The following is a 24746-nucleotide window of genomic DNA, read 5'->3' on the forward strand; positions in this document are numbered from 1 at the left end:
CTGGTTTTAGATTATCCCTGGATATATCTCATAAAGAGACAGTGAGATTTCCCAAGTCTCTCAGAAATACAGAGCAGCCTCTGCAGCATTTAAAATAGATTATACTCTTCAGGGTTATCTTTGAAGAAAAAAAAAGGTTGTACAACTAGCAAAGAGACTTCCTAATAATTATGTAAATTATTTGACTCAGTATGAACATATTTGTTTAATACGTGCCATGCTGTTATACATATGATAAGGTTTAACATTAAAGTGTTGATGCAATAGGAGAAAATCTGATTTCTTAATGGATCTATTCACTGCTATTCACTGACCTGATTTTTTAATGATACTGAACAATACAACACTGACCAAATATAACTAAGTACCAGCACGAAGCTGAATAGATAGTTTAAAATAGAGTTTACTGGCTGTGGCTTTATATGAAGTTGACTTTAAATGACTGTGTGAAGACAAAAAGGAGGACCAGCATGAATAAAACTGCAGTCCTTGCATATAAAAACATAAAGGACCAAGCTTCAGATATATGCATTTTCCCTAAGTGAGTTCCCATTGAGCTGTCATCAGCAGAAGTTTGTGTGAGGTGCTGGTTGCTCTCATCACCAACAGGAAGACCAGAATAGATGCAGTGTGATGATTCCTCTTCCTCTGCTCCTCATGCACAGGTCACAAATGTAGCCCTGGATATTGAAGGACAGGGCAGCAGATGACGGTGATACTGTGTAAACCAGTTACAGAATAAACAGTGGAGAAGGGGAAGATTTGCCAGTCTCTGTTCCAATAAAGCTTCACTATCCACCAAGTGTTCTGCTAATGCCAGAGAGCATGACAAATTAATGGGATATTTTAAAACCACTACGCTGTTTCCACAAACCATCACTGTAGGATACATAAATACAGACAGCTTCCATCCAAGACTCATCTGCCTCACACATGATAGTCATTTATGCACAACATACTTTCATTCCAGCAGCAATAGGAGCATAGGACCATTCCCTGCCTGGTCCCTTTCCATAGCCTGTAACTACATTGCCAGCTATTGACTTACATCAGCTATGAGCTATGTCATAAATTTATAGGCAGTCAGTTGAAAGCAATCTTCTGCATGGCTCTACCTTGTTCATGTAAGAAACGTGTATTTTTTTAAATAATTAAAATAAAGCGTATCATAATCCTTCAGCTTGGTATGTAGTTTTCAAGAGCATGGAAGAAGCATTATTACAAAACTTCTAGGTCTTCCTGGAAGAAACTGTACACGCCTGAAGGTAGGGAAGGTGAAAATCTCTGAACCAGCCAGTTGAAAACCTACAGCGAACCCTGGGAACTCAAAAGATACTCCAGACTCCTGGCAAATTAACATTTCCTTTAGGGTTTTTTTTGTGAATCACTGTGTTGGAAGAGCAGCCTCCTCAAATCAAAGTCACCGGTACTGAGTCAACTCCAGCAAACGTAAATTTTTGCCAGCCATGAGATAAGACTGTGTCAGTGAAATCCTGGCCTCTTTCCAGCACTCCTCTGTGTCACATAAAACAGCCTTTAGTGAGGATTCACCCTGAACCACCTCTGCAATTAGGGGTTAACTGAACAGACACAAAACAAGGCTAAATAAAAGACACTGCAAAAGAAGAAACAGGTTTTGGCCTGCAAACTTTGATGTAACCTTAGACTCAAATCCTCCTAAACAGGCCTAAGGCAGCAGCTATAGGGACACAACTTGCTACCCCCAACCATTCAGAAACAGTGAGGCAAAAGTCACTACTTTGGCTTGAAAGGCCTGACACTGGGGCTGAGGGGTGGGTGTTTTTACTAAGGATTTTGAAACTACAAGATTCACTTTGCCAAACTTTTCTTCAGTTTCTATAAATCTGAGATTCTCCCCAGGGTCTCAGAACATCTGGAGCTGATGACTTCAGGAAAGCACTAAACATCACTAAAAATGCTAATACTCACGCTGCCAGCTTGGCTCTACAGTGCTTCCAGCAGAAATCTTTGGCGGGGGGGGGGGCTGCAGGGAACTGGGTTCAGCACCAGAGCAGCGTGACAGGCATTCCTGCAGGTGGGAGAGGGTTAGGGTAAGCAAAGGGAGATGGAATTCCTCTTAGTACCCCCTGGCAAAGCGCACACACCAATGCTTGTGTGACAAAGGATGATTCTGCTAGTCCATGTCCTCCCTTCATGCATTTTGCATCAATATTTGGTTCTGGCTTGAAAAGCTTCAATGTTTCAAATCTGGCTAAATTCAGTGCTCTGTAAAATTTAAGTGGCAGCAATAGTTTTTTTTTCTGATTTACAAACCAAATGGATATCACTGGACAAAGGTGACAAGAAGGCTAAGACAGATGAGATAAAGATGGGCTGGGTACAGTTTTACAGTAGTAATTGAAGCGGAATTTAAGAGGGTTACGTGTGCAAACACAATACTGAAGCGCTGTATCCCATTTGGGCCATATTCTCTGTCCTGGTCCTCATGACTGATTCCTTCTGTGGTCCAGCATCTGCAGGAAGTGCCTCCTGAAAGATGTTTGGCAAGTCTCAACTGTCTGGTTTGTTCTGCTTTTTAAATAATCCTTTCTGATAAAATCATTTCCCATTCTTCAGTTTCTATTAGTAGTCCATAATGCACTTCCTCAGTACAGATTTATTGGTTGTCGCAGGTTAAAAATGACATGGCTTTTGGTGAGAGTGAAAAGCTGTTTTAAGTCTACATATTTCAGCCCATATGACTCCAGCGGTGCTGGCTCAGCCATGCTCATTCCTGTAGGAAATACCACATGCCTGAAGAGCAGTTTTCTCCGACTCTAGAGAGAGCTGGGACGGAACAAAAGCAGCAAGTGTGCACCCACTGGTTTCCCACTGACCTTCTACATTATATTCTAATTTTCTGCTTTTTTTTCCATATGTTTCTCCTTCCCTCCAGTTCGAAAGAGTGGTGAGAAAGTAAGAGCCAACGCACAGCTGTTGGGCAGGGGGATCCTGTTGGGGACTAGGAGACTGAGACAAACTGCTGAGCAAAGTGCCTTCAAGAGGGCAGGTGAGCCTCCTTACCTCCTAAGAGCAATAAGGAAGCACACAGGAGAACAAATCTCTCTGTTATGCCCTAAAATAACCCAGAGCAGTGCTTTCCAGTGGGTTTTAGGACAAGGCAATCAGTCCCATTATTACTTTAGTGCTATAAGGGAGCTCTCTTCAAATATATGGTGATAGAGCAATAATCTACAATGTACATCCTTACCATCACTTGTAAGTGAATCATATAAAACTCCTCCATTATCATACACCATAAAAAGATTAAGCCACATGCACATTTTAAAAGGTAATTATTGCATTTAAAGAGACAAAACCACATTCTGAATGACCTCAGTATCTTATTTAGCACAAGGGATAGCATCAATTTATTTTTTTTCTATTAAAGTAGTTTTTCACAATCCTTTTTGTTAGAAAATAAAAGCTTAAAGCCAAGAACAGCTTCTGAAAAGCATTAATGAAACCTGTATCTGCGTAGCAGAATCAAAGCAGTAGGAGAGGTGGCAGCTAGCCACAGAAAAGGGTAGAAAAGATAGGAAAAGCAGCAAGAAGGAAGACATGAGATAGTAGACTATAGCGAAGATTTACAAATAAGTTATTTGTTGCCATCCCTTACCATCTACATCTGCATCAGAGAAAAATGTAGATTTGCAGTTTTTAAAATGTCAGTGCATTATCATCATATCAAAACTGAGCACCAAAATCTTTGGTGTGACTTACAAGTGCATTACATACAGCATGGTGTATGGGATCTGGTTAAATCCAAACAAATGTGCATTTGGAAACCATCCTTTATGTGGCTGGATGCTTTCTCCAAGTCATATGTACTGTCTGTTATTAATATTTGGAAATTGACTGTGTTTCTTACAAAGTAATGTACTACTTTTTATATTTCCAAATTGTTACATAATAAAATGCATCCTTTCAATCACAGTAATGCAAGCTGACATGTGCTTTCTTTTATGAAGCAGATGTTTTAATTGTTAGGTAAGCTCCTAATAGTTTGCTTTCTTTGAAAGGAAAAGGAAAGTATACGAATGACTTCTCCCTCCCCATGGCTTTCAGAGCAGCTACTTTCCCTGAAGATTAGGATTCTCTTGGATTCAAGCCCTAACTTCTCTTGTATGTGCAAACTACAGTCTGAATTAGTTTTCTCCTTTAACAATAACTCCTGCTGTGCTGGAGAATCTCTTAATTACTTTTCAAGCTTCTGTTATTGTGGAACTCTATGAAAATCTGATTACAATACTAATAAAATGAGTGAATACCTTCATCTGAAGATTTCAAAATGCAAAGACATGAGAAATCACATAGAAAGATTGCATTAATATAAATATATGAATGGTGCCAAATGAGAACCTTATGTCATGAAAATGTAAGTGTGGGAACCATTCAATCCACATCCAACAATGTGAAGTACTAAGAAACTAAATTTGACAGCTTCGGTGTCCGGAATTCTTTATCAAGGTAGTTTATAGGACTGAAGTTTTGCTCCCTCTGAGAGCTAAGAAAAAACAGTGCATGTCCCACGACCTTTAGCAAAAGGGCGGGGGAGGGAAATCTTAGGTCCAAGAACTCCCAGCAAGTTTGAACTTCTACAGCTGATAGTGGAGTTTCAAATGCCACCAGCAGCTTCCAGTCTGCCATCAGACATAAACATTCTGAACATATAGCCATAGTTGCTTTGTGAGTGCTGCTGTCTTTTTGATAGCAGATACAGACTTCAAAATCTGCCCATCTAGTACAAGGCTGAAAAGGAAAACAGAGCTTTACAAAGGGGAATTGCAAATCTGTTACGGTTTAGCGGGTGCTCAAATAAATCTTCATCTCTTCTATATTATCTTTTCTGGCTTTATCCTGGGCTAAAAATTTCTATATCCCATACTAAGGGCAAATAAATTCACTAGCCTCCAAACCACAGCCGAGGTAACCTGACATGAGCACAGCAGGCCAGGGTAAAAGTGTTTTTTTAAGATACTGATGTGTCTGTGGGGGAGTTGAAGAAAGCTCCTGCAGAAGAAGAGAAGTAGCCCCAGATGATGAGACCCTTCATCACCTCATTTGTTTTGCCTGTGAGTGAGCTCCTTTTCCATTACTTGCTTTTTAAACTCTGTCTCTTCGAGTCAATTTGGGATGTGCATTTTTCCCACATTTCGTGCTTCCATGGTAATTTATCCTTTGAGACGAGTAGCTAGATATACATGAAGACTTACACTAGCCAAGACTGGAAATCAGTGGGGAGACTATAGAGAGCTTCACCTTAAAAATACACATGCCTAATCATCAGGAAAAGTATATCAACAAAAGCATGGCGTGCCAGACTTTGGAATCCACGATGCTGTCATAGAGCTAGAGAAACTTACCTGAATTCTATAGGGTTTTCACTTTATTTTTAGAAAAGTGAAGAGGTGGTGTTTCAATAGGGATGGGGTTCTGGACTTGACTTACACAGTGACTGTCAAACTAGGCTGCTCTGCACTGCCTGCAGGAATAGCAGGAGCTGAAGTCACTGCCTTGTTGGGAGCAGCTGATCAGCAGCATCTTGCCTTCAGGCTGAGCTCCTGCAGGCACTCTTTCAGCAGCCAGACATCTGCCTTCGAAAACGGCACTTCAGTGTTATTCAAAATACAGGGATTAAGACAATGCGTATCACTCTCTCAAGCACTGGGTATCTGCATATACACAGCGCCCACACTAGTCCTATGAGTTTTATACCAGCACTCAGCCACTGCTCCGCAGGTCCTGAGAGATATCTAGGTACATAGGCTGCCACATGAAAATTGCAACCGCTTGAAAGAGCAGTAGCTTCCTGTGCCTTCCCATGGAGAGCTGGGCAGCTTTTCAGGGGCATTATGCTGACCTTGGCTTCTTGCATTTCGGTGCCGACGACGGAGCCCTCCTTCCCTGCCCGTGATCCCCACGTACGAGGAGCCGTTGTCACACGGGATCACATCGCAGCCCTCTCTCCCGCTGCGTGGCATCTGTGGGCGCTCTTCATATGAAGCCACTTAGGGTACGGCTCCGCAGTCCTCAACGCACAAACCAAGGCAGCCAGGGGCTCCCGGTTACTGTTGTTTACTTCTGCAGATAAAGTGTAAAACGCATGTAAACACCAGCGCTTTGTTAACATTTAACTCTGTCTGTTAAAGCTAATGTGCCGAGGAGGGGAGGAGGAAAAAGCAGAACAAAGGCTGGTTGCTGCGGCTGTGCCGGCTGTTTGTCCTCAGGAGACTGATTTCCTGACGTCACCGGCACCAGCACGGGCAGAGCCGAGCGCTCCTCCTTTGGTTCTTCACTGCCCTGCAGGTCAGTAGTGCCCTGCTCGATAGGATGCTGTAGCAAATGGGAGACGGAGCACTTGGGGTTGTTTGGGATTTTCTCCCTCCTGTAAATTCAGAGTAAATTAGATTGGGTGCTCTGCCAAGAACAAATACTGTCTACTAGTGTAAGGATTGTTATGGGCCAGATCTTCAGATCTTTACTACTGGCAAAGCGTGTTTGTCCAACTGTTGAGTTAGCAAAGATATCTGATTTGGCCCAGTATGTTTTACATCTATGCCTTTAACTCTCTTTCCTCCCAGAACACACGAGTGAATACAGTCTTTATAACTGAAGAAGTTGGATCTGCTTAAATAAGCAGTTCAGGATTCCCTGCTGTAACTGTACCTGGCCTGGGTGATTAGAAATCTTTGTTTTAGACAATGCAATTAATTTCTATCGTATACAAATATGAGGTCTGATGATCCCAACATTATTTGCATGGGTGGAATAAAACAAATCCAATGTGAGCACCCAAGATGAGAATGGAGGTGTAAATAATGTAATGCCTGGCAGCTACAATAATAACTGCCTTGTGGAAAGCTGGAAATGTTTTCTGTTTTCCTTGCTGCTTTTTCTAATGCTTGTAATTCTTTGGCTCCAAAGTATCTTAGAGTATGAATAAAAGAATGCTTATGACATTTGTTAAAATTTCAAAGTGGATCTGTCCACAACTCTTTCATGTTGGCTCTCTGTAAATACTACAAATTTCTAGCCAAAATCTCCCCTTTCACACTTCACAAAGGAGACAGAGCAGACAGCTTAATCTAGTCCCAGAAGTGCAAATTTCATAATAATTTCTTCTTTTATGAGTCTCACAAATAATTTTAAATACTTCCAAAATAGCTTATACTTGTGTGATACATTGTCCAGACATTAAAATCCAACTCAAAGAATTCAGTAAACAGAAGTTTCATTATAATTGATTTGCCTATCTCTCTCTCACAAAGTTTTCCCAGCATTGTCTGGATGCAATGATGGCTGCTCTCATGAATACAAACTATATGGTTTAATATCTTCTCTTTGCTGTGAAAAAGTTATTAAAATGGAATTTTAAATGGAATCAGTTTATAAAACTGTTACAAGTTAATAAAGAAAATGTATTTTAACTTCAGATTTTTTTTAATGACAGTATAAGGGTTGGAGAGGCATTCCAGGAGGACCAGAGAGTGCTGGAGGAATTCCATTGTTTTCAGGTGAAAAACCTGGTGCTTTAGGAATAGTCTTCTTTGATAATGGGATTTGTTTTAATTAATAGTCTGTTTAACATGTGCACTCCATTATCAGGAATTATCGTGCTTCAGAGACCTCTCAGTAGAAGTAGAGACACAGTGGAGGGTGGTGTAAAGATGTTTAAGGTAGAGGAAACCACACTGTTTGCACAGCAGGAAGGAGCAGATTCTTATTATGGTGCTGTGAATCACAACTTCTGCCAAGGAGTGGTTTAGCTTGGAGATAGAGTCTCTACACCAGGAAAACTTTACCTACTATAAGATATGGACAAACCCATTTTCTATGAAAGTAGAAAAGAATTTGGAATCATTATGCACTGTAATATAGATGACCAAATCTACAGTAGCCAGGTTGAACTGAGTAGCAGAGAAGAGTAAAAAGTTGAGACAAGAAAAGTGTAAAAAAAGCTACCTAACCTACATGAAGGAATACATATTGGTAACTGATGCCCACTGAAGGCAAAGCTGATTGCTTGGCTTTGGCAGAGGAGATGACGAAATCACTGCTATTTTCTTTACTGAGGCTACTGTCCTAGTATTAACTATGATGATGTGTATCCCATGGAGTCAGCTAAATTAATTTGAATCTACACTGGTGTAATCGGTTGTTATATTCTGATAGCCTTACTGATGCTGAGATATGTATTTCCTATGTCCAGATCCCTTCAGCAAAGGTGTTTAAGAATGTGTCCTTGTACCCATTTTGTACAAACATTAATTACATAGGTATGAACTGTCCTTGAGTGATCATGCTGATTTCCTTCAGTAAGTGGATGTAGAAGAGTGCTCAGCTTACTGAAGATAATGTCAATCACATCTGAGTTTACTTAGTTTATGTGTTAAATCACTTTGTGACTGCAGAGTATTGACTATAAAAAGATTGAGACTCTACAGGGTGATCACCATCTGGGATTGCTGATCTGAGACAAGGGTGCGAAAGCGTGTAGTCTGTGTGAATTGTCTGTATCCTTTCAGTTGCTGCTGCTCTGCATCATTCTTTGAAGTATTCCCCAAGGAACGGCATACTATCCAGTTGAATCAAGCATGGTTAAGGCTTGCCATATATCACAATTCCAAAACTGGTCTGTTTCAACTTGAAATAAATTATTTGGCCTTTGTTTGTATATCTTGTTTCTAAACCTAAAAATATTTATTTTACAGGACAGAAAGAATACCCTCCCTGAAAGTGTGTTGAAGGAGATGTGATAAATCAATTAGTAATAAGATACTTAGGGGTAGCTTGTTCAAACAATACTTCTCTTGACCTATGCTTGCTCTGTGAGTCTTGCTGAAATTTAATTAAAGAATATTCCAAAATACTGATTCTGTAAATATGGTTGGTGTTTTGTTTTTCATCAAACAGATTGGTTTTGTTCTGCATATAAACCAACTTTAAGAAATCACTGTATAATGGCTTAAAGAAAACCATTCCTCTGTATTTCATGACATCTCCCTCCTTAGTAAGACTGATATATCAAAGAATTCCAGCTCAGTGCTTAAATGGTGCCTTGGACCAAAGCATTTGTGGTTAACTGTAAAATTACAGCTTGGGTCATGGCAGAACACACAGGTGTGTCTTGGAAAGCAGTAGAGGAAAAGACCCAGAGAGACAAGTGTCCTCGTTATTTTCATTGTTTAAATACTGCTGACCTGTTCAGTTTGCTGACCAGGGAGTGGTCTGTACATTGAAGGGAGCAGAGTGTCTGCGCCCAAGAAAGTAATGAAAAAGTAAGGTATTTACCTTTCCTTGGGCTTTTCAGATTCACACAGCTCAGATCAAATGTACAGTTTATGTCAGGCCCATTACCCATGCATATTATAACTATAATATTATAATTAGTTACAAAAGATCCTCTTCTGACAATAATATTCCTATTTTAACCAAACCCTCCTCCCCCTCAACCCTTCCTTCTGTAATATCTTTGAGATTTGTTGCTGATCTACACGTTTTCCACTTCTGAAATCAGTCATGAATGAGACTGCTCCCACTGTGCATTACAATCCCATTTAGAGGTTTCCAGACATGTTAAAAGTACGAACCAAGGCCACCATGAGGTCTTCAGACTAAAAAGGAAGGGTGCCTAGTCATAAATGCCATATTCTGAGAGGGTGAGGGAACTATATCACTAGATTATTGTATGCTTCTATATAGAGAGGGATGAAATTTCAACTACTGCCTCAGATTTTTAGCAACTCTGACTTTCAGTGAAGATGGTATCTTAGCAGAGTTCATGCAGGGTGCATAAATATCTGCTTTTACTCACAGCTACATAGACCTATACCCTCATGAAGTTATAACACCACCTACAGTTATGTGGGAAGCAGTATCTGACATACTTTGTCTTTGAAGGTAGTTTAGATACTCAGTATCTGGAAAAGAACAGTTCTCCCTGATTAACAGCCTCCTAATTCATCATCAACCAATGGTCTGTTAGCTACAGTAGATGAAGTAAGGGACTAAAGTCATGCACTTTACATATCTGGAACGAAAAAAAATGCACAACAGATTGTATTGAGGAAGGGAATGTCATCCAGGGACAGTCAAGAAAAAGAATGTGTGCAAAGAGACAATAGGGAAAAACAGAATGGCTGGAAAAGGAAAGGGAAGAAGGGAGGGAGGAAAATAGCAGGCAGCTTGGGTACAAAAGCCTTATTTTCAAATTAAAATAGATAAAAAAGTAGAGGGTAAATGTATGTGACAAAAAAGGTGAACCTAAACCAAAGACAAAGACACAGAAGTGTGTGAAAATACAGTGGGAGACTTACTCAAACAGAATTAGACCAGTATAAGCCCTTACTACTCAGCATAGCTTTTTTCTCCCTAGTACAACTCCTCTCCACTTGCTTTTGGGGCCTATTTTTTTGCTTTAGTTTTGTGGGGTTTTAAAGCTTAAAATACTCAGCTCCATCAGTTTTCTCAAGTTAGTTAATGAAAGAGAACTTCCTTCCAGATGCCAAAATCTGTTTGCCACTGAATAAATAAATGAATAAGGCCATAAGCTGACAGACAAGTCAAATTTATCATACATTATCATCTGTTCACTGAAGGCATAAAAGGGATAAAACAGTTTATCCGTGCAAAGACACATTTTGCCTTGGCTCACAACCTTTTAAAGTGACATCACGTGGAAAGCAGGCGTTATACAGACTTGCTGTAACAGTCACATTGGCTGCAGAAGACCAGCTACAAAAGCAATTCCTGTCTTCAAGCAACGAAGTGTGAAGCATTGCAAGAAAACACAGTGGAGTGAGATGGAGCTGTGGCTTTGCTACTGGGGTAATTTTGTGGAGAGTCCTCTGAAGCATACAGCAGGCTACCTGGGGCTTTGTGTACCTGGAAAATCTGAAAGACTGCAAGCAAAAGAAGAGCAAGGTTTTGCTGAGGCACGTGCCCTTCCCTGGATGCTCTTGGTACCATGAAGCTGTACACTAGCACGGGGCTTTAGAACATAAACTGTGATAGAAGTGGAGTCTGGACACAGATTTCAAAAACTATTGGGTTGAACCCATTGGATTGACACAGAAGACTGGCAATAAAAAGAAAACAGAAATAGGCTTCATCTGAAACACTGAGATATCCACTGTGGACAAAGGTAACAGACCTTTGCATGAGACCTGCCAGGCACTCATGAAGAAGGGCAATATCTAGCAAGCAATTTGTTTGTTTGTTGACTGGTTATTGTTTTGAAATACATCTTTTCCATAATAATTTTTCCCATCTTTACTGATGGAAAAGTTGGTTGTATGATAGTAAAGTTGGTTGGTTGGTTCTTGATTAATACTACCTTTGCCCCTGAGATTCAATGCTAGATGCTCATCTGAACTGAGGCCCCCTGGGATAACACATTAGAGCATGCAGCCATAAATCTCTGTTACGAGCAGTGGGAAACACAGGTCCTAATCTTGATTCCACCTAAATGAATGTGATAGCTAAAGATCTACAGCTTGTGGTAAATGGTGGCAAACTAAACTGAAGGGGTTGAAGTGCTGGCTACTCTTTGCTCAGGGATCCTTACAGAGGTTACCAGACTTCTCCCAGAGGTTGCCATCTCCTAACAGGGGGGAGCTGAACCGCTCATGAATCAGCTCTAAACCACCACAGTTACAGCTTGGCCTATTAAGGTAAACCAACATTGATTTTGGTTTGTGCTAAACTGTAGGTTTCAAGAGCTGATTCACGAGCCGTTCAGCCAGGCCTGCCACAGGGCAGATGCCTTGGGAAGACAGCAGGGTTGGGGGCATTAATTGCTTCAGCCACTGAATCTTAATCTGCCATTAGCTGCATGCCAATATATTTATGGGGATTTCCCTGTGGAGAAGAACACAAAAAAACCCCAATAACCAAACAGAAAGTAACAGCTTAATCTGAAACTGTGATAATAATCATTTGCAGCTTACTGAGGATCCCTGTCTTCCCATATAATTTTTAAAATCGTACATTATTGTTGCTACCAAGAATGCAGCTGCAATGTGAGATCTCAGATGTATGTTTCCTTCTATTCCTGGAGTGAAAAAATGGTATCACAATTCACCTTTACAGCAATGCTGTGGAAAATGAAAGCTCTTGTAGTATTCACTGAAGCTTTATAAAGTTACATTTTGCATCTCGACCTGAAGGACTCATAAATCTATAAAACTATCAGAGGGTCTGGGCTTTTTGATGTCTGTGTGACTATTCTGTATATTTTGTGAAAAGGCAACTGAGGAAAAGTTGCTCAGCTTGTGTAGTTACACAAGCCAACTTAGCTCTCTTTGCTTTATATTCTAAGTTTTACCAGAAAAGACCATTCTTGCTTCAAGACACTCATAACAAACTCTGAAATCACATGAAACTAGGCTGGTTTAGAGTTTCAATGTAAGTTTAAAGCTTAGCCCATTTTTAAAAAAAGCCTTACTATGACATTCTTGAACTCTTGAATTAATCTAGATACTGTTTTGAGCAAGCTTGCCTATAGATCTGGTTTGGTGACCAAACTATGTAATGTACATGAAACCAGATCACCCAAGATTTGATGCTTCTTAGTTTTGGTTTGCATTTTGAGTTTCAGACCATAGTTGAGGTAACAAACTGTTATGAATTAGAATAAAGAAAATGCTTATGTGAGGTTCGCCCAAAAGAAACCCACAGAGTTTTGCACAGTTTGCACAAAGTTCTCTATTTTCCCTACAAAATTGGATAGTGCTTTAAGCATTCCTTCAGATATAAAGTAAAAACATTTTTTCTTGTCACAGGGCTTACATTTGTTAGTGTTTTGAACAAGATATCCGTTTTAAGGAGCACATTCCCTATGGTACATTCAGGACCACTTTATTAAAATACATACATAGCAAATAATGCATGGCATCAATAAAAAGGTTTTATAGTGGCAATTAGGATTTGATCCAAAGTCCATTAATGTCACTGGGACCGTTTCCACTGATTTCAAAGGAGTTTGAAGTAGGTCCACATGAAAAAAAGAAAATGACTAAGCTTATCCTAGTCCACCCAGGTGAGAGGAAACCTGTGTATGTTTCACATGCCTCCCTTGCCTTCTGGGCTCTCACCAATGGGTTTTTAACTACCAGTAATGGACAGACCATTATATTTAAATTGCCAGCCGATTTCTGACCCACTGTTTCAGATCTGTGGGCTGTGAGAGCAGATGCTGAGGCGGCTGTGCCACTCACAGCTTTGTGGCATTTCACCTTGTGGGAGATGTAGCAAGCAACCGGGAACTCAGGTTCGGTGACACAGTGCAATCCAAGCTGCCAGCACGCAGGAGTGAAAAGATATTGTTGAAACTCTCCCAAAACACATCTTCCATTGTCTCAAAGGAATAATAAACTCTGTCTGGCTGATTGTGGAATACAATAATCATCTAGCTGAGTTAGTGGGCATTCCTGGGAGTGACTGATTTCTGCTTTTCCCAAACAGCCTTTTTTTTTTTCCCCCCAAGATAGTAGTTCTTATCTGAAAAACAGGATTTCTCTATACATAACTACATGAAAACTAAAGTTAAGAACTTTAGAAATGGTGATATTCAGAATTACAGTCCTTGTGTGTTAATAGTGAAAATAAAATGCTCTTTAGCAATGGTTCTTGAAAGCAGTTTCCACTGACACAGTGTCAGGGCCATGAAGACACTCACTAGCCCAACGTTCCTTGTTTGGCTTTTCCTGGAGATTCCCCCACCTTACCAAGGGCCCAGGGCCCCATGTCAGCCCCTGCTCCAGCCATACCACAGCAGAACCAGCCTCCAGCTCCCCATCCCCAGGGAGGTGCCTGATGCCCAGGGCAGCACAGTACTCAGTACTGCATGAATTTCTGAACAAAGATGTCTTCATTGAGACTGACCATTCACCTGTCAGGTCAGGTCTGTTAGGCCCACTCGGTCCAAACTGGATGCTTGAAAATCTCACTGCTGTATCAGCACACAGCCGCAAGGCGTGTTTGAATCAGTAGCATGCATTTTGTGACTTTAATGTACTTTTCCAGGTAATGGTGGATTGTGGTCTCTGTTTTTAAGTCATGTCTTTGGTCTCGCAAGAGGAAACGCAAAGTCTTTATGTCACTGAACAATTCAACACCTATTTGTGACCCTGAGAATGATGATGTGCAAGCTAAGGATCCTGCTATCTTTCCTGCAGATGTTGGCCTAGCAGAGCAAGTGCTCTCACCTTCACCAAAGCACTTAATCCGAATGAGAGGCAGTCAGACTTTTCACTGAGGATGTCAGAAACTCAGCCACAAACCACCTGTTTTCCTTAAGGGACACGTTATCTCAGGTTCCTGTCTTGAAAACAGGCAATGGCATGGGAAGGGGACAGGGGACTTCTTAATTTCTCTTGCTAATGCTGTTCCATTTTGAACGGGATTATTAAATATTAAAAGAGTGAAAGATCAAAAGATAGAGGATGACTTTTAGCCTGTTTGTTAGTCCTCTCACGTTTGCAGTTCCAATCCAGTGCAGACACGGGTATTTTTTTAGAGAGAAGAAGAGACGCAATGAGAGAGAACAAATAAGCCAAGTACCAAAATGCTGTAGTGGTTAGGACACACTCTGGGAGTTATAAACTGTGTGGTTTCATCCTTTCAGTCAGCAGACAATTAAATTTCCATTTCCCACATTATCAGTGATGCTTCCATCACCAGATTGAAGGGGCAAGGGTCTTCTGCTAGATCCAGCAGATGGATCTAGGAACCCTGTAGCTAGAAGCCCCAACCAGAGATAGGTACTTATATTTGTGGAAGACATTGTGCTGTGTCATCTCTCTCCTTGACACTTCTTAATGACTAGGTTAAGTGGCTTATTAGACAAATATTTGTGGACCTCCACTGTCTAAATATATAACTCTGCTAATGTACTTCACTTGAAATGCAAGGCCTTCCCCAAGAATTGTAAGGTTCACTAGCCAGTACAGCATCAATACTTAGAAACTGCAACAGAGATACCACCAGTCCTCAGCTATGCCTATGCTGTGGGCTCCTCCAGTTCAAAGAACTCTGCTGAACACAGGAAATTGCGACAAAGAAACATTTCAAACAGAAACTGTGTGCTGGATTCTCTAATTACTTTCCACTTTTCCAAATTAATGTGAAATGCAAGAAGTATCCATTTTACAGAGGTAGAAATGGCTATGTAAAATGCAAAGCTGGTCAGAATAAGGGTCTATGTGGATATAAACAGGAATAAATACACCTCCATAAGCTCTGAACTTAGTCATCAGGTTAAGCAAAATCCCTTAAAACACTCATTATGATAAGATTAAGAGCCAAGAGCCCACTTGTGCTGCTCAGGACTCTGAACTGTGGTTTAGATACTTGGAAAAAAGTCTGGTTACATAGGAAGCTGTGCCTTGCAGCTTTATTAAATGAAGTGTATGCTTCACCTGTGCTCTCCCCATGACTTTGCAGCCTCAGGAACAGTTCCAGTGGGATTAAGAGAGTGTGACCCTTCCCTGAAGTTGCTGCTTCCACTGCTTGCCTGCTTAATTTCTTTGAGGTGAGGAAGATGAGCACTAGTGGTTCTGCTTCCTGCTCCCTGAGGTTCTGCAGAAGGAGCTAGGGAAGAGCAGACAGGAATCTGTCAGGTTTTGCCTGGACCCATAAGCAAAAGATGCCATTTATTCCCTGCAAAAGTTACCATCAAGGACAAGACAAAAGATGTTTGGTTTTCTAATCCTCTGTCCTTGGATTTAGCCACTGCTGGCTGCCATATTGGCACTAGTTGGGTAAAAGGTTGCAGAAAGCAGAAGGGATTGTTTAGGTTTATCAAACTGCAGACATTCCCCTTTATCCCTTCCAAGAACAGTCTAGATCAGGCTCTTTGGCTAGGGTCTTCAGGAAAGGAGTGAAAAACATGACTAATCTGACATACCGCTGCAGAGGACTTCCATTTCACTGGGGTAAACCCCTGCAGAGAACATGTGGGTAGCTCCTACTCAGTACAAGGCAGACAACCCATTTCAGACTGACTGTGGTCCCTTGGGTTCCTGAAATTTATTTCATTATTCCCATTGAAAGGACTGAAGAAGCCTGATGTATGGGGTTTGGTTTGCTGTGGTGGATGCACAAGCCTGCTCCTTAAGTGTGCACAAATCATGCATTAATCATAGAGGACATGAGCCCACATTCTTCTGGAACTTATTAAAAGGGAACATGAGTGCCCACGGCTTCTCTTTCTGTATAAAGATGTAATTTTCCCCACAGAGCCACATGAGATACTCAGAATTTTACCCATCTTTAATCAGAAAACTCTGATTATGTGAATTAAGAAGTTATGAAACCAACAGAAAATAATAGGAATACGGAGGTGCTGAAGAGCATGTGAAGATAACACCTAAAAACCCCCACTTTCCTTTTCTAACCTATCTTTCCTTTTCAACATTCTCTCCCATATATAGTGATGAATTAAGACAGGCAATGCAGGGAATTCTTCCAATTACAGGTCATTGCATTACAATGGTTTTGGAAATAAATGTGTTTCCCTTCAGTACATACAAGATGAGATTTTGAAAGCAGTGGCTTAGTCTAGGATTCAGTTGTCAACGATTTCTGTCTAGAAACTATCAGAGAATTATCCTGTGCAATTATCTTAAGTTGGCCTCTAAACCAGCACATAGAAACAAACCTCTGCTCTGGACACCAAGCACTGACTTGCTCCCTATCTTAAATAAAAAGCCAAGCTTTCACTGAGGATGCGGAAGCAAGTTACTACCTCCCTCCCACCCATCCCTAATATGTTTTATGTTTATTCTTTACAAACCTGGATAGCAAAGAGGCTGAGACATCGGCATCTCTGATGCCAGGTGGTTATTGTCCCAGTTGTTTCTTCTGGTTCCAGATGAATGACAGTGGGAGCTGCTCTGCTCCTGAGCAAAGGGCAGGAGGAGGAGCTGCGAATTCTTAGGGTTTCAGGTTAAAGTAAAAGAGATCTTAAATGCTGTTTGCCTCACAACTTCCAACTCTTTTCATATTTAATGGCTTGAAAAAAATAGGGTGAATAAATTCTAATGATTTGGGGGTTTACGCTATTGTAGAGAAAATAAAGAAATCAGGCTAGTAATAGCTTGTCTCTGTGCCCACACATTAATTTTACTCCAGAATGCCATGAAAATACTTTAAACAGATTTCTGCCAAGACACTGTCTGAGTAATAGGCTTACCTGGCGCTCAGGATTCAATTGTGTCTTCTTTGATTTAGGAAGTAATTTCTAAAGGATGAGGACATATGCAACTAGCTGAAAATTCGAATGACATTTCTGCTGCAGACGCCTTCCTTGCTACTCCACTTCATTCTAAATGCTGATAGTGGCAACACAAAAATGGAGAATCCTGAACGCTGAATCATTCAAATGCTGTATTTTCAGACACAGCTGGTGCCTCAGTGATCAGGGTACCTGTGAATTTCGTTTACATTTGCCAATATCCAGAGTGGGATTCATCCAAGTGGCAACAAAAGCAAAACAAGATTGTAAGAAAAAAAAATTGGAGGCAGTGTGAGAATAAACTATCTACAAATAGGAAAAAGAGAACTAACAGAGAGGGCAAAAGAATAGAGAACAGCCCAGATCCACCGGACTATCCTGATGGCTTTGTGCCACCACAGGAATATAAGGAAAGCCATCAATGGGAGAAGAATCATATAACAGCACAAAGCTACAGCAGAGACTCATGCCATCTTGTGCCCCCACTTCAGCTCAGGATGGAAGACAAGACAGGGAAAGTGAGGGCCCGCCACTGAGAGTTGCCTGCTATTTGCTCTCTGAACAGCCCCATGGGGCCCAAGGCTCAGCAGGAAAGAAATGGGGGGAACAGCACAAGCTGGGACAGCTCCTGCAGAGCTGAGAAGTGGGATCAGGTAAAGAATGAATAAAGAAACCTTTGTCCCCATTCCTCCAATCCTCTGCTGGTGATAGTTTTGGTGGATGAAATGATCTGGTTCATTACGATTTGTTTGAAAGAGACTGATGGAACAACAGGGCACGTCATGGACAACTGAATAGTTCCATCTCGCTTTTTAATATATTAAAGTTTTGAAAGTGAGATACGCTACCACAAGAGAGATAGTGCTACATTTTCAGCTGTATCGCAGTTGAGGTAATTCCTCTTTTCCACCTCAGAAAACCAATCCCTTTTTATCAGTTATAACTTGACGACAATGTTCATTTAACAACTTAAATAGCAATATTATGATGACATGTCCTTTTAAATGGGAATGAAAAATAATTCATAAATAGAGGCAGAAGAAACCTCAAAGTTGCGTTTTCAGATTTCTTATTTTGACGTGTAACAGTAACTTGTAATTTAATTTCCCTCTTTTTTAACTGAACAGAAAAGGATGAAACTTGTCATAAATGAGATCTCAGTACAGCTAAGTAAGTCTAAAAATCTAAATTGATCCAATACTTCTTCAAATTAAACACTCCTAAATGGAAACTTGGCTCAGGCTTCTCCAACTTCATGGATTTTGATTGACATATCTGTCCTTGTAACACTCTAAATCAAGAGTCCTTATCAGAAGTGTCCCTAACTGTAACAGTCTTAAAGCATGACCGTCTTTGCCAGGTGAGCCAAACTCTGGTGAGGAAGCTTCTGTGAGACTGAAGAACTCACGGTTTTGTTGTATGTGTCCAGTGTTGTAAATAGCATCAGCTTTTAGACACCTTATGAAACTAAGCAAAAAAGGTGCAATATGTGTGCCCTAGCACTCCAGCATAGGTGAAATCCAACATTTTAGTATTGTCACTCACTTCAAAAGGGCCAGGATTTCACCCTGTATGATCCCAACTTACAAAAGTCTTCCAAAGGATTTTGAATAACAGAGTATTATGCAACCTTTAACATGAAGGACCAAACATGTTACATTGAAACGTCAAAAGGATGAAAGTGGGAGCAGGTGACTACCCTGCACTATTCCCTTTACACTGCACAGATCAGGCTCATTCAAAACCTCTGTTTTTAAAATCACAGGGCACACCTCAGTGTGCACATTCAATTCATAAGGTAGTACAGACCTTCTCGCTACTTTATTTGTCCTTAATTTAAGCCCTAGCATTTAGGGCTTTGGGCCAGAGGTTACACACCAGAAGAAAAATCAGGGCCTGACTCCTGATGACTCAAACCCTTCACTTGATGCTGGAACACTTCAGCACTCCCTTGATTTTTTTTGGCACCAGGAATTTATGACCTAGATTCTGGGACACTCTAAGGCCTAACTCCTGCCTGAATTAGGCTTTTCACTGAGCTTCTCTCTGTGTTTCCTGCAGATCCTAGCAGAAAAGATCTATAATGAAGCACATCCAATTGTCACTGAAGTCCTGACACAGGCTAAGGATTTTCAATAGGGTATTCAAAAAGGAAAATTTATGCCTGTGTTAAGGCACCTTTAAGTAATCAGAGCAACATTAAGGAAATATAGCAGAAGATTGATTTAGAAAGTGAATTTCCTTGCTTCCTAGATGGCTTTCATGAGGTGTGTTTTGGAATGACTGAAAGGAGAGGGCCATGATGTCAAGAGCTCACAGTGCAGCCAGCAGCCTTTCAGTGCAATGAGAAGCATTAATCATGGGAGATCTGCATTCTTTGAAGGATTTTTTATGCATCATATTCTGTTAATTACTTAGTCCTTGTGAGAAGTCAATGCATGCTAGCTGATAGAAACCCACCTAGGTGACATCAGGAGCTCTTCATGAGTTAATCTGAAGCAGGAAAACACCTTGCAAACACACATGAAATAGGACAAACTAGCTGACTGCAGTAGTTTTAAGTATATGTAAAAACCTCACTGAGATTATTTAACAAATAAATAGGAATAAATACATAAGTTATTTCAAAACAACTCAATTACTCAAAGATTAATTTTATGTACACGAAAATTGCAAAAATCACTTCTGTTGTCGGGGTATAACTTGAGAGCAGGTGCCAATAATATCTCTAATCCTTAAGTATCTCAGCAGAGCTTTAAGTTCCCAATTTCTGCATGTTTGGTAGCATGGACTCCACCTACACTATAACCCTGAGTCAGTAAAAGTACAATACCTCACAGCTCAAGCAGGGAGAAACTTTTCCTTGTACATGAGGAATGGCAAGAACACATTTTATTGTTTAACTCTTTCTAGTTGTTAAGAGGGGAAAAACGTTTTGACCTGCCATTACCCCCTTTACACTTGCCTAGTATATTTCCCTGTCAGATGAAGAAACGTTTGAGGTGATAACAGTTTACATAATGTAGCTAAGCATATTACATAAAGATTAAAGCAGCAGGGTCAGCACAGGGGCAGAAGTATTTCAGTTAGGCCAACACAGCCAGCTCTGTTAGAGGCTTGTTTTATGCCAGGTTAATGTTATTCATACTAAATACGTAACATTTAAGTGTGGTTCTGCCTTGGCCTCTCCCATTCCTTATTGTGCTGCTTGCCACGGGTGTAATGCCTACCTGTGTGGGAGGGGAAATTCATTTACCGACTACAATCACGCTAGGACACCCATCTCCAACCGGGATGGGGCACGTCACCCGGCCGTCGCTGGTGGCAGGGAGCTGTTTGTGCCATCACGACGCAGCAGCCCTGCGGTCGAAACTACCGCGATGAGCACCGAACTACGACCCCAAAGCACCGGCCTCCGTCAGGCAGCACCAGCGGCACCCCTCGCTGCTCCCGGGGCACCCGGCCCGTCCCCAGCCCCACCAGCCGAGGGACGCGGTGGCTTCGCTGAGACAAAGGCCGCGGGGAGGTGCGGGCCGAGGGAACAAAGAACCAGAAAAAGACCAGAACAGCAAAGAAAGTTGATACCGGGCCCCGCTGCTCTTCCCTCCCCCCAGCCCCCCCAACCCGGCCACCCCTGAACTTTCACATGCGGAGCGGCGGATGACAGGCCGCGGGGCGGGGGGGGGGGGGAGCGAATCGGGAACCCAGACCTGCCTTCCCCCCGCCCGGCTGGGGCTGCCCTATGCCCTCACGCCTCCTCAGCCCCGCTCCCCCCCCTCCCGCCCGCTGTGCTTCCCTTTAACGCGCGCTCCCGCTGCCGGCTCCCGCCCCTCCTCCGGCCCCCGCGGACGCGCGCCCGAGACCCATTTCCATCACACCCCCCCCCCCTCCTCCGCCCCCTCGCGAAAGAACGCGCGCGCGCGCGCTCCCATCCCGCCCCTCCCTCGGCGGGCCGCGGGAGCCCGGGCTAATTGGCTCGCTGGCGGGCGCGCGCACAGCGCTGGCCGGGCGGGGGCGCGCGCGCGCGCGCGGAGGCGGTGACGACGGGGACGGGGCCGCGCGCGTCAGCGGCTTCACTTCTGTCCGGGCAGCGGGGGCTGGAGGTAGTCAGTCAGCGGCTGCCGCTGCTGCTGCGAGGGAGGCACGGAGGGAGGAAGAAGAGGGCGAGGAGCGCGGGGGAGCGGGTTCATGACTCAGTGAGCGGCTGCGGCCCCTTTCCAGCCCCGCGCCCGGCCGGAGTCGGGGCGACCCCCGTCGGATCGTCCCGCAGCCTGTGTCCGGCACCAGCGAGAGAGACGGAGAGACAGAGACCTGCGCTTCCCTGCAGGTAGCAGCGGACCCCCCAACCCCGCCGCTTTCCCTCCCCGGTCTCTCCCGAGGCACACCTCTGCCCGGCTGAGGTCCCCTCCCCCCGCCCCGTCCCTCGCCATCGCTCCCGCACGGCGCTCTCCCCTCTTTCCCGTTTAGCTGCGACCCTCAGTTTCTACCTTCATCTTTCCTCTCCCCTCCCCCATCCGCACCCCCCCCCACCCCCCCCCCCTACGCTTCCTGGTCCCTCTCTCTCCCTTGTAACCCCTGGCCAAGCCCCTTCTCAGCAACAGTCCCGCCCGCCCCCAGCCACCCCTGCATCTCTGCCACCGCTTCCCTCGGCTCCATCCATCCATCCATCTCTCCCTCCATCCATCCATCCTCCGGTCACCGCTTCAGCCTCCATTGCTCCTCAGCACCCCTCCCACTCCTTCAACAACTCTTCCGTGTCCATTTGTCCTGCTTGCCCGCTGCGGGCGGGACCAGCGATCGCCGCCGCTACCCCCGGCCCCGCTCCGCGGGCACTCGCTGCGGCCCGGGGTCGCTCCATCGCTGGGTACTTTCTACACCCCCGCGCCCTCCATGACCGAGCATCCCGGCGTACTCCACATTCTACATCCCTTCCAGCCGCCGCGGTGGGCTACCCGGGCTACAGCCCCGAGGGGGGGATACTACCCCTCTCCTCACCCCCGAGAGCCCCGGGGAACCCCGCAGCCCAACCTCCTCCCTTCCCTCGTGTGCCCTCGACGTCTTCCTATCTCAGTCTCCTCCTCCTCTCCACGGCTGGCTCCTACTTCTTACCCTGGCCCGACCGCCGCAAACCCGGCGTTTGGGGTGCCCATGCCCTCGCACCCCACGATGCCACATGATGGGTCTCCCCGACTGGCGGGGGGGACATGGTGGGGCCGTGGCAGCCCGGGGATGCCAATCCCGTCTCTCCGGTTTCCCCTCTCAGAAACCGGGCTCCTGCTGCGTCCCCTCCCATGATGTTCTGGTCCTTTTACCCTTTACGGTTTCTAATGAAGATGAAGTAAGGCGGCTGCTGCTGTTGCTGCTCTTCGTGGACCCTCCAGAACCATTCCATTTATCTTGGCTTATAGGAAATTCAGTCTGCTTTAGAAAGACATCATCACTAGCTCTGCCACCCTTGGGACCCATCTGCACATTGCCAGGATCTCTCTGTCCCTGACTGCTGTTTTTTTTTTTTTTTTTTTTTGAGGAGGGGGAGTAGTTGCAGTTGGGTTTTCTTCTTATAGTTTGTTTCGGTTTTTGTCTTGAGGAGGGAGGGGAATGTGCCAATAGATATGTAGGGCCAAAGCAGGATCCTTTTGGACACTCTTCACTTCGAACTGATAGTTGTAGTTACACTTGTAATCTGTGTCTCTGCTGAATCATCTCACATTAAAGGAGAGATTTTTAAGTCCCCTTTCACTCCTTCCTCTGTCCCCTCTGCTCATTTTTATCGCTGCCACAGCAGGGAGGTTAGCAACCCCCGTCTGAATGTGGAATAGCCTGGCAGCTGGGGACATGGACATCGTGTGTCTTTCCTTGCGCTCCTTGTGACAGTTGCAAACACGTTCATGACTGTCCAGGTTCAAGGAGTATCTTGTATTTCTCTGTGTTCCTGGCAGTGAAATGTTTTCCTCACAGCGTCATCCCCTCGGGTAATTCCTCCTCCACCCCCCTCCATCCCCATCCTTTTATTTGTGTGTTTGTCCTTTAAGTTTGAAGTGTCTAACTCCAGGCCCTTTACAACACACTTTTACCATGACATTGAGCATCCCTTGAACTATGCAAAATTCCTAAAATCACAGATATTGTGAGGAGAGGGCACGACAAGAACTGTGTGGGTGTCAGAGAGGGGAACAGGGAGAGAGGGGAAAGAAAACCAAGAAACTATCTAGACATCAAATGACAGATTTAAGCATTTTCTTGTTGTAAATGCTGGCATTACATGTTAGAGTAATTATATGCTCTGGGCTACTGTTACAGTGTTTGTCTGATGGATAGTAATCTGAACTTACAAAGTGAACACAGTTGGTTTTGGGTGTTACTAATATTTATAAGCAAGATTATTCATGGTGGATGTCCTGTGCATGTAAGCTTTATTAAATATGTTTTAAACTTTCTGGTCTACAGTGTTAAAGCCTATGTACAATTGTGAAGAGAATTTTTCTCTTTAGAAATAGATGTATTGGGCAAAGATCAGAACTGAAATCTAGAGTAAATAAAGGCCATCAAAAGTGTTATTAAAAAAATATGAGATTGTATTTTAGCTGTATGTAGAAGCAAGGAACAGGTGCTTGATATCAAAATTGCATTATAGTTATTAAATGCATATTTTGACTTGTCAGAATAGGATACTTTTGTGTTTATTACCTCTAAATCTTCTATTACTCTTATCTTAAAATCTGATAACCAGGTTGTTAATATCTGAATATTAAGCTTTGTAAATATAAGAATTATGACAATGTTGTAGATGTACCATAGGAAAAATCATTCTTTAAGAATGAACAGTTTTTTACTTTAATATTAGCATGCAAACTATGCATTATTTCAGTTACTTCAATGAGCAGACTAAGTGTTGTGTTTATAGTTATTTATATAAATTTATATATAAAATAGATTTATAAAATATCATTTTTAATAATAAAATCCAAAATGTAGCTTAAGCTGATTAAGGGAAGCACCATTTGATATTATTTGCTGTTTCTCTTAAATCTGAACATTTTGAAGGGATGCCATATATCCAGATCTCCTTTTCAGTTCAGCCTCGTAAATTACACAAAAAAGATCTAATTCCTCCTGAATTTAGTTGGATGGTGTCAGTAATGCCTGAAAAGATTACTGCTTCCACTCCATGGTGTGTACTGTTTATAGAATTAGATCCTGGAAAGGCTTTTGCAGCATAGGGCTTAATTTATTTTTTTACATGCAGCTTTAACTAGAACACTTACAGCCTTTTTAAAAAGTGTCCTTTTCAACATAACCCTGCTGGCATTGATGTCACTTTACTTTTCCTTTGCTGTCTCTTCCTATAAGTATGTGCAGGGAGATGAACTTTGTTTAATCCGCTGAATGAGCATGTTTGAATCCGAGCCTGCAGTCTCATTATTCTCCCTTGAGAGAGTATTAAAACGTGTAATAGTCAGGGAGAATAGTTTCGTTGTTAATTGTG

General features: G+C 42.8%; 1 protein-coding gene across 1 annotated transcript in view; it reads left to right on the forward strand.

The window, feature by feature from the left end:
* The first annotated feature begins 21304 nt into the window (after positions 1-21304).
* LOC133275131 (ubiquitin-conjugating enzyme E2 E2) overlaps positions 21305-24746 on the forward strand; it is a 210618-nt gene continuing 207176 nt past the window's right edge. Inside the window, exon 1 of the mRNA XM_061464928.1 lies at positions 21305-21587. The gene's annotated coding sequence lies outside the window, so the exon portion shown is untranslated. The remainder of the gene's footprint in view (positions 21588-24746) is intronic.

This window comes from Pezoporus flaviventris, unplaced genomic scaffold (assembly GCF_033815535.1).
Source record: "Pezoporus flaviventris isolate CSIRO_AGI_PZ_B2104156 unplaced genomic scaffold, CSIRO_AGI_Pfla_v1 ptg000037l, whole genome shotgun sequence".
Lineage (NCBI taxonomy): Eukaryota > Metazoa > Chordata > Aves > Psittaciformes > Psittacidae > Pezoporus > Pezoporus flaviventris.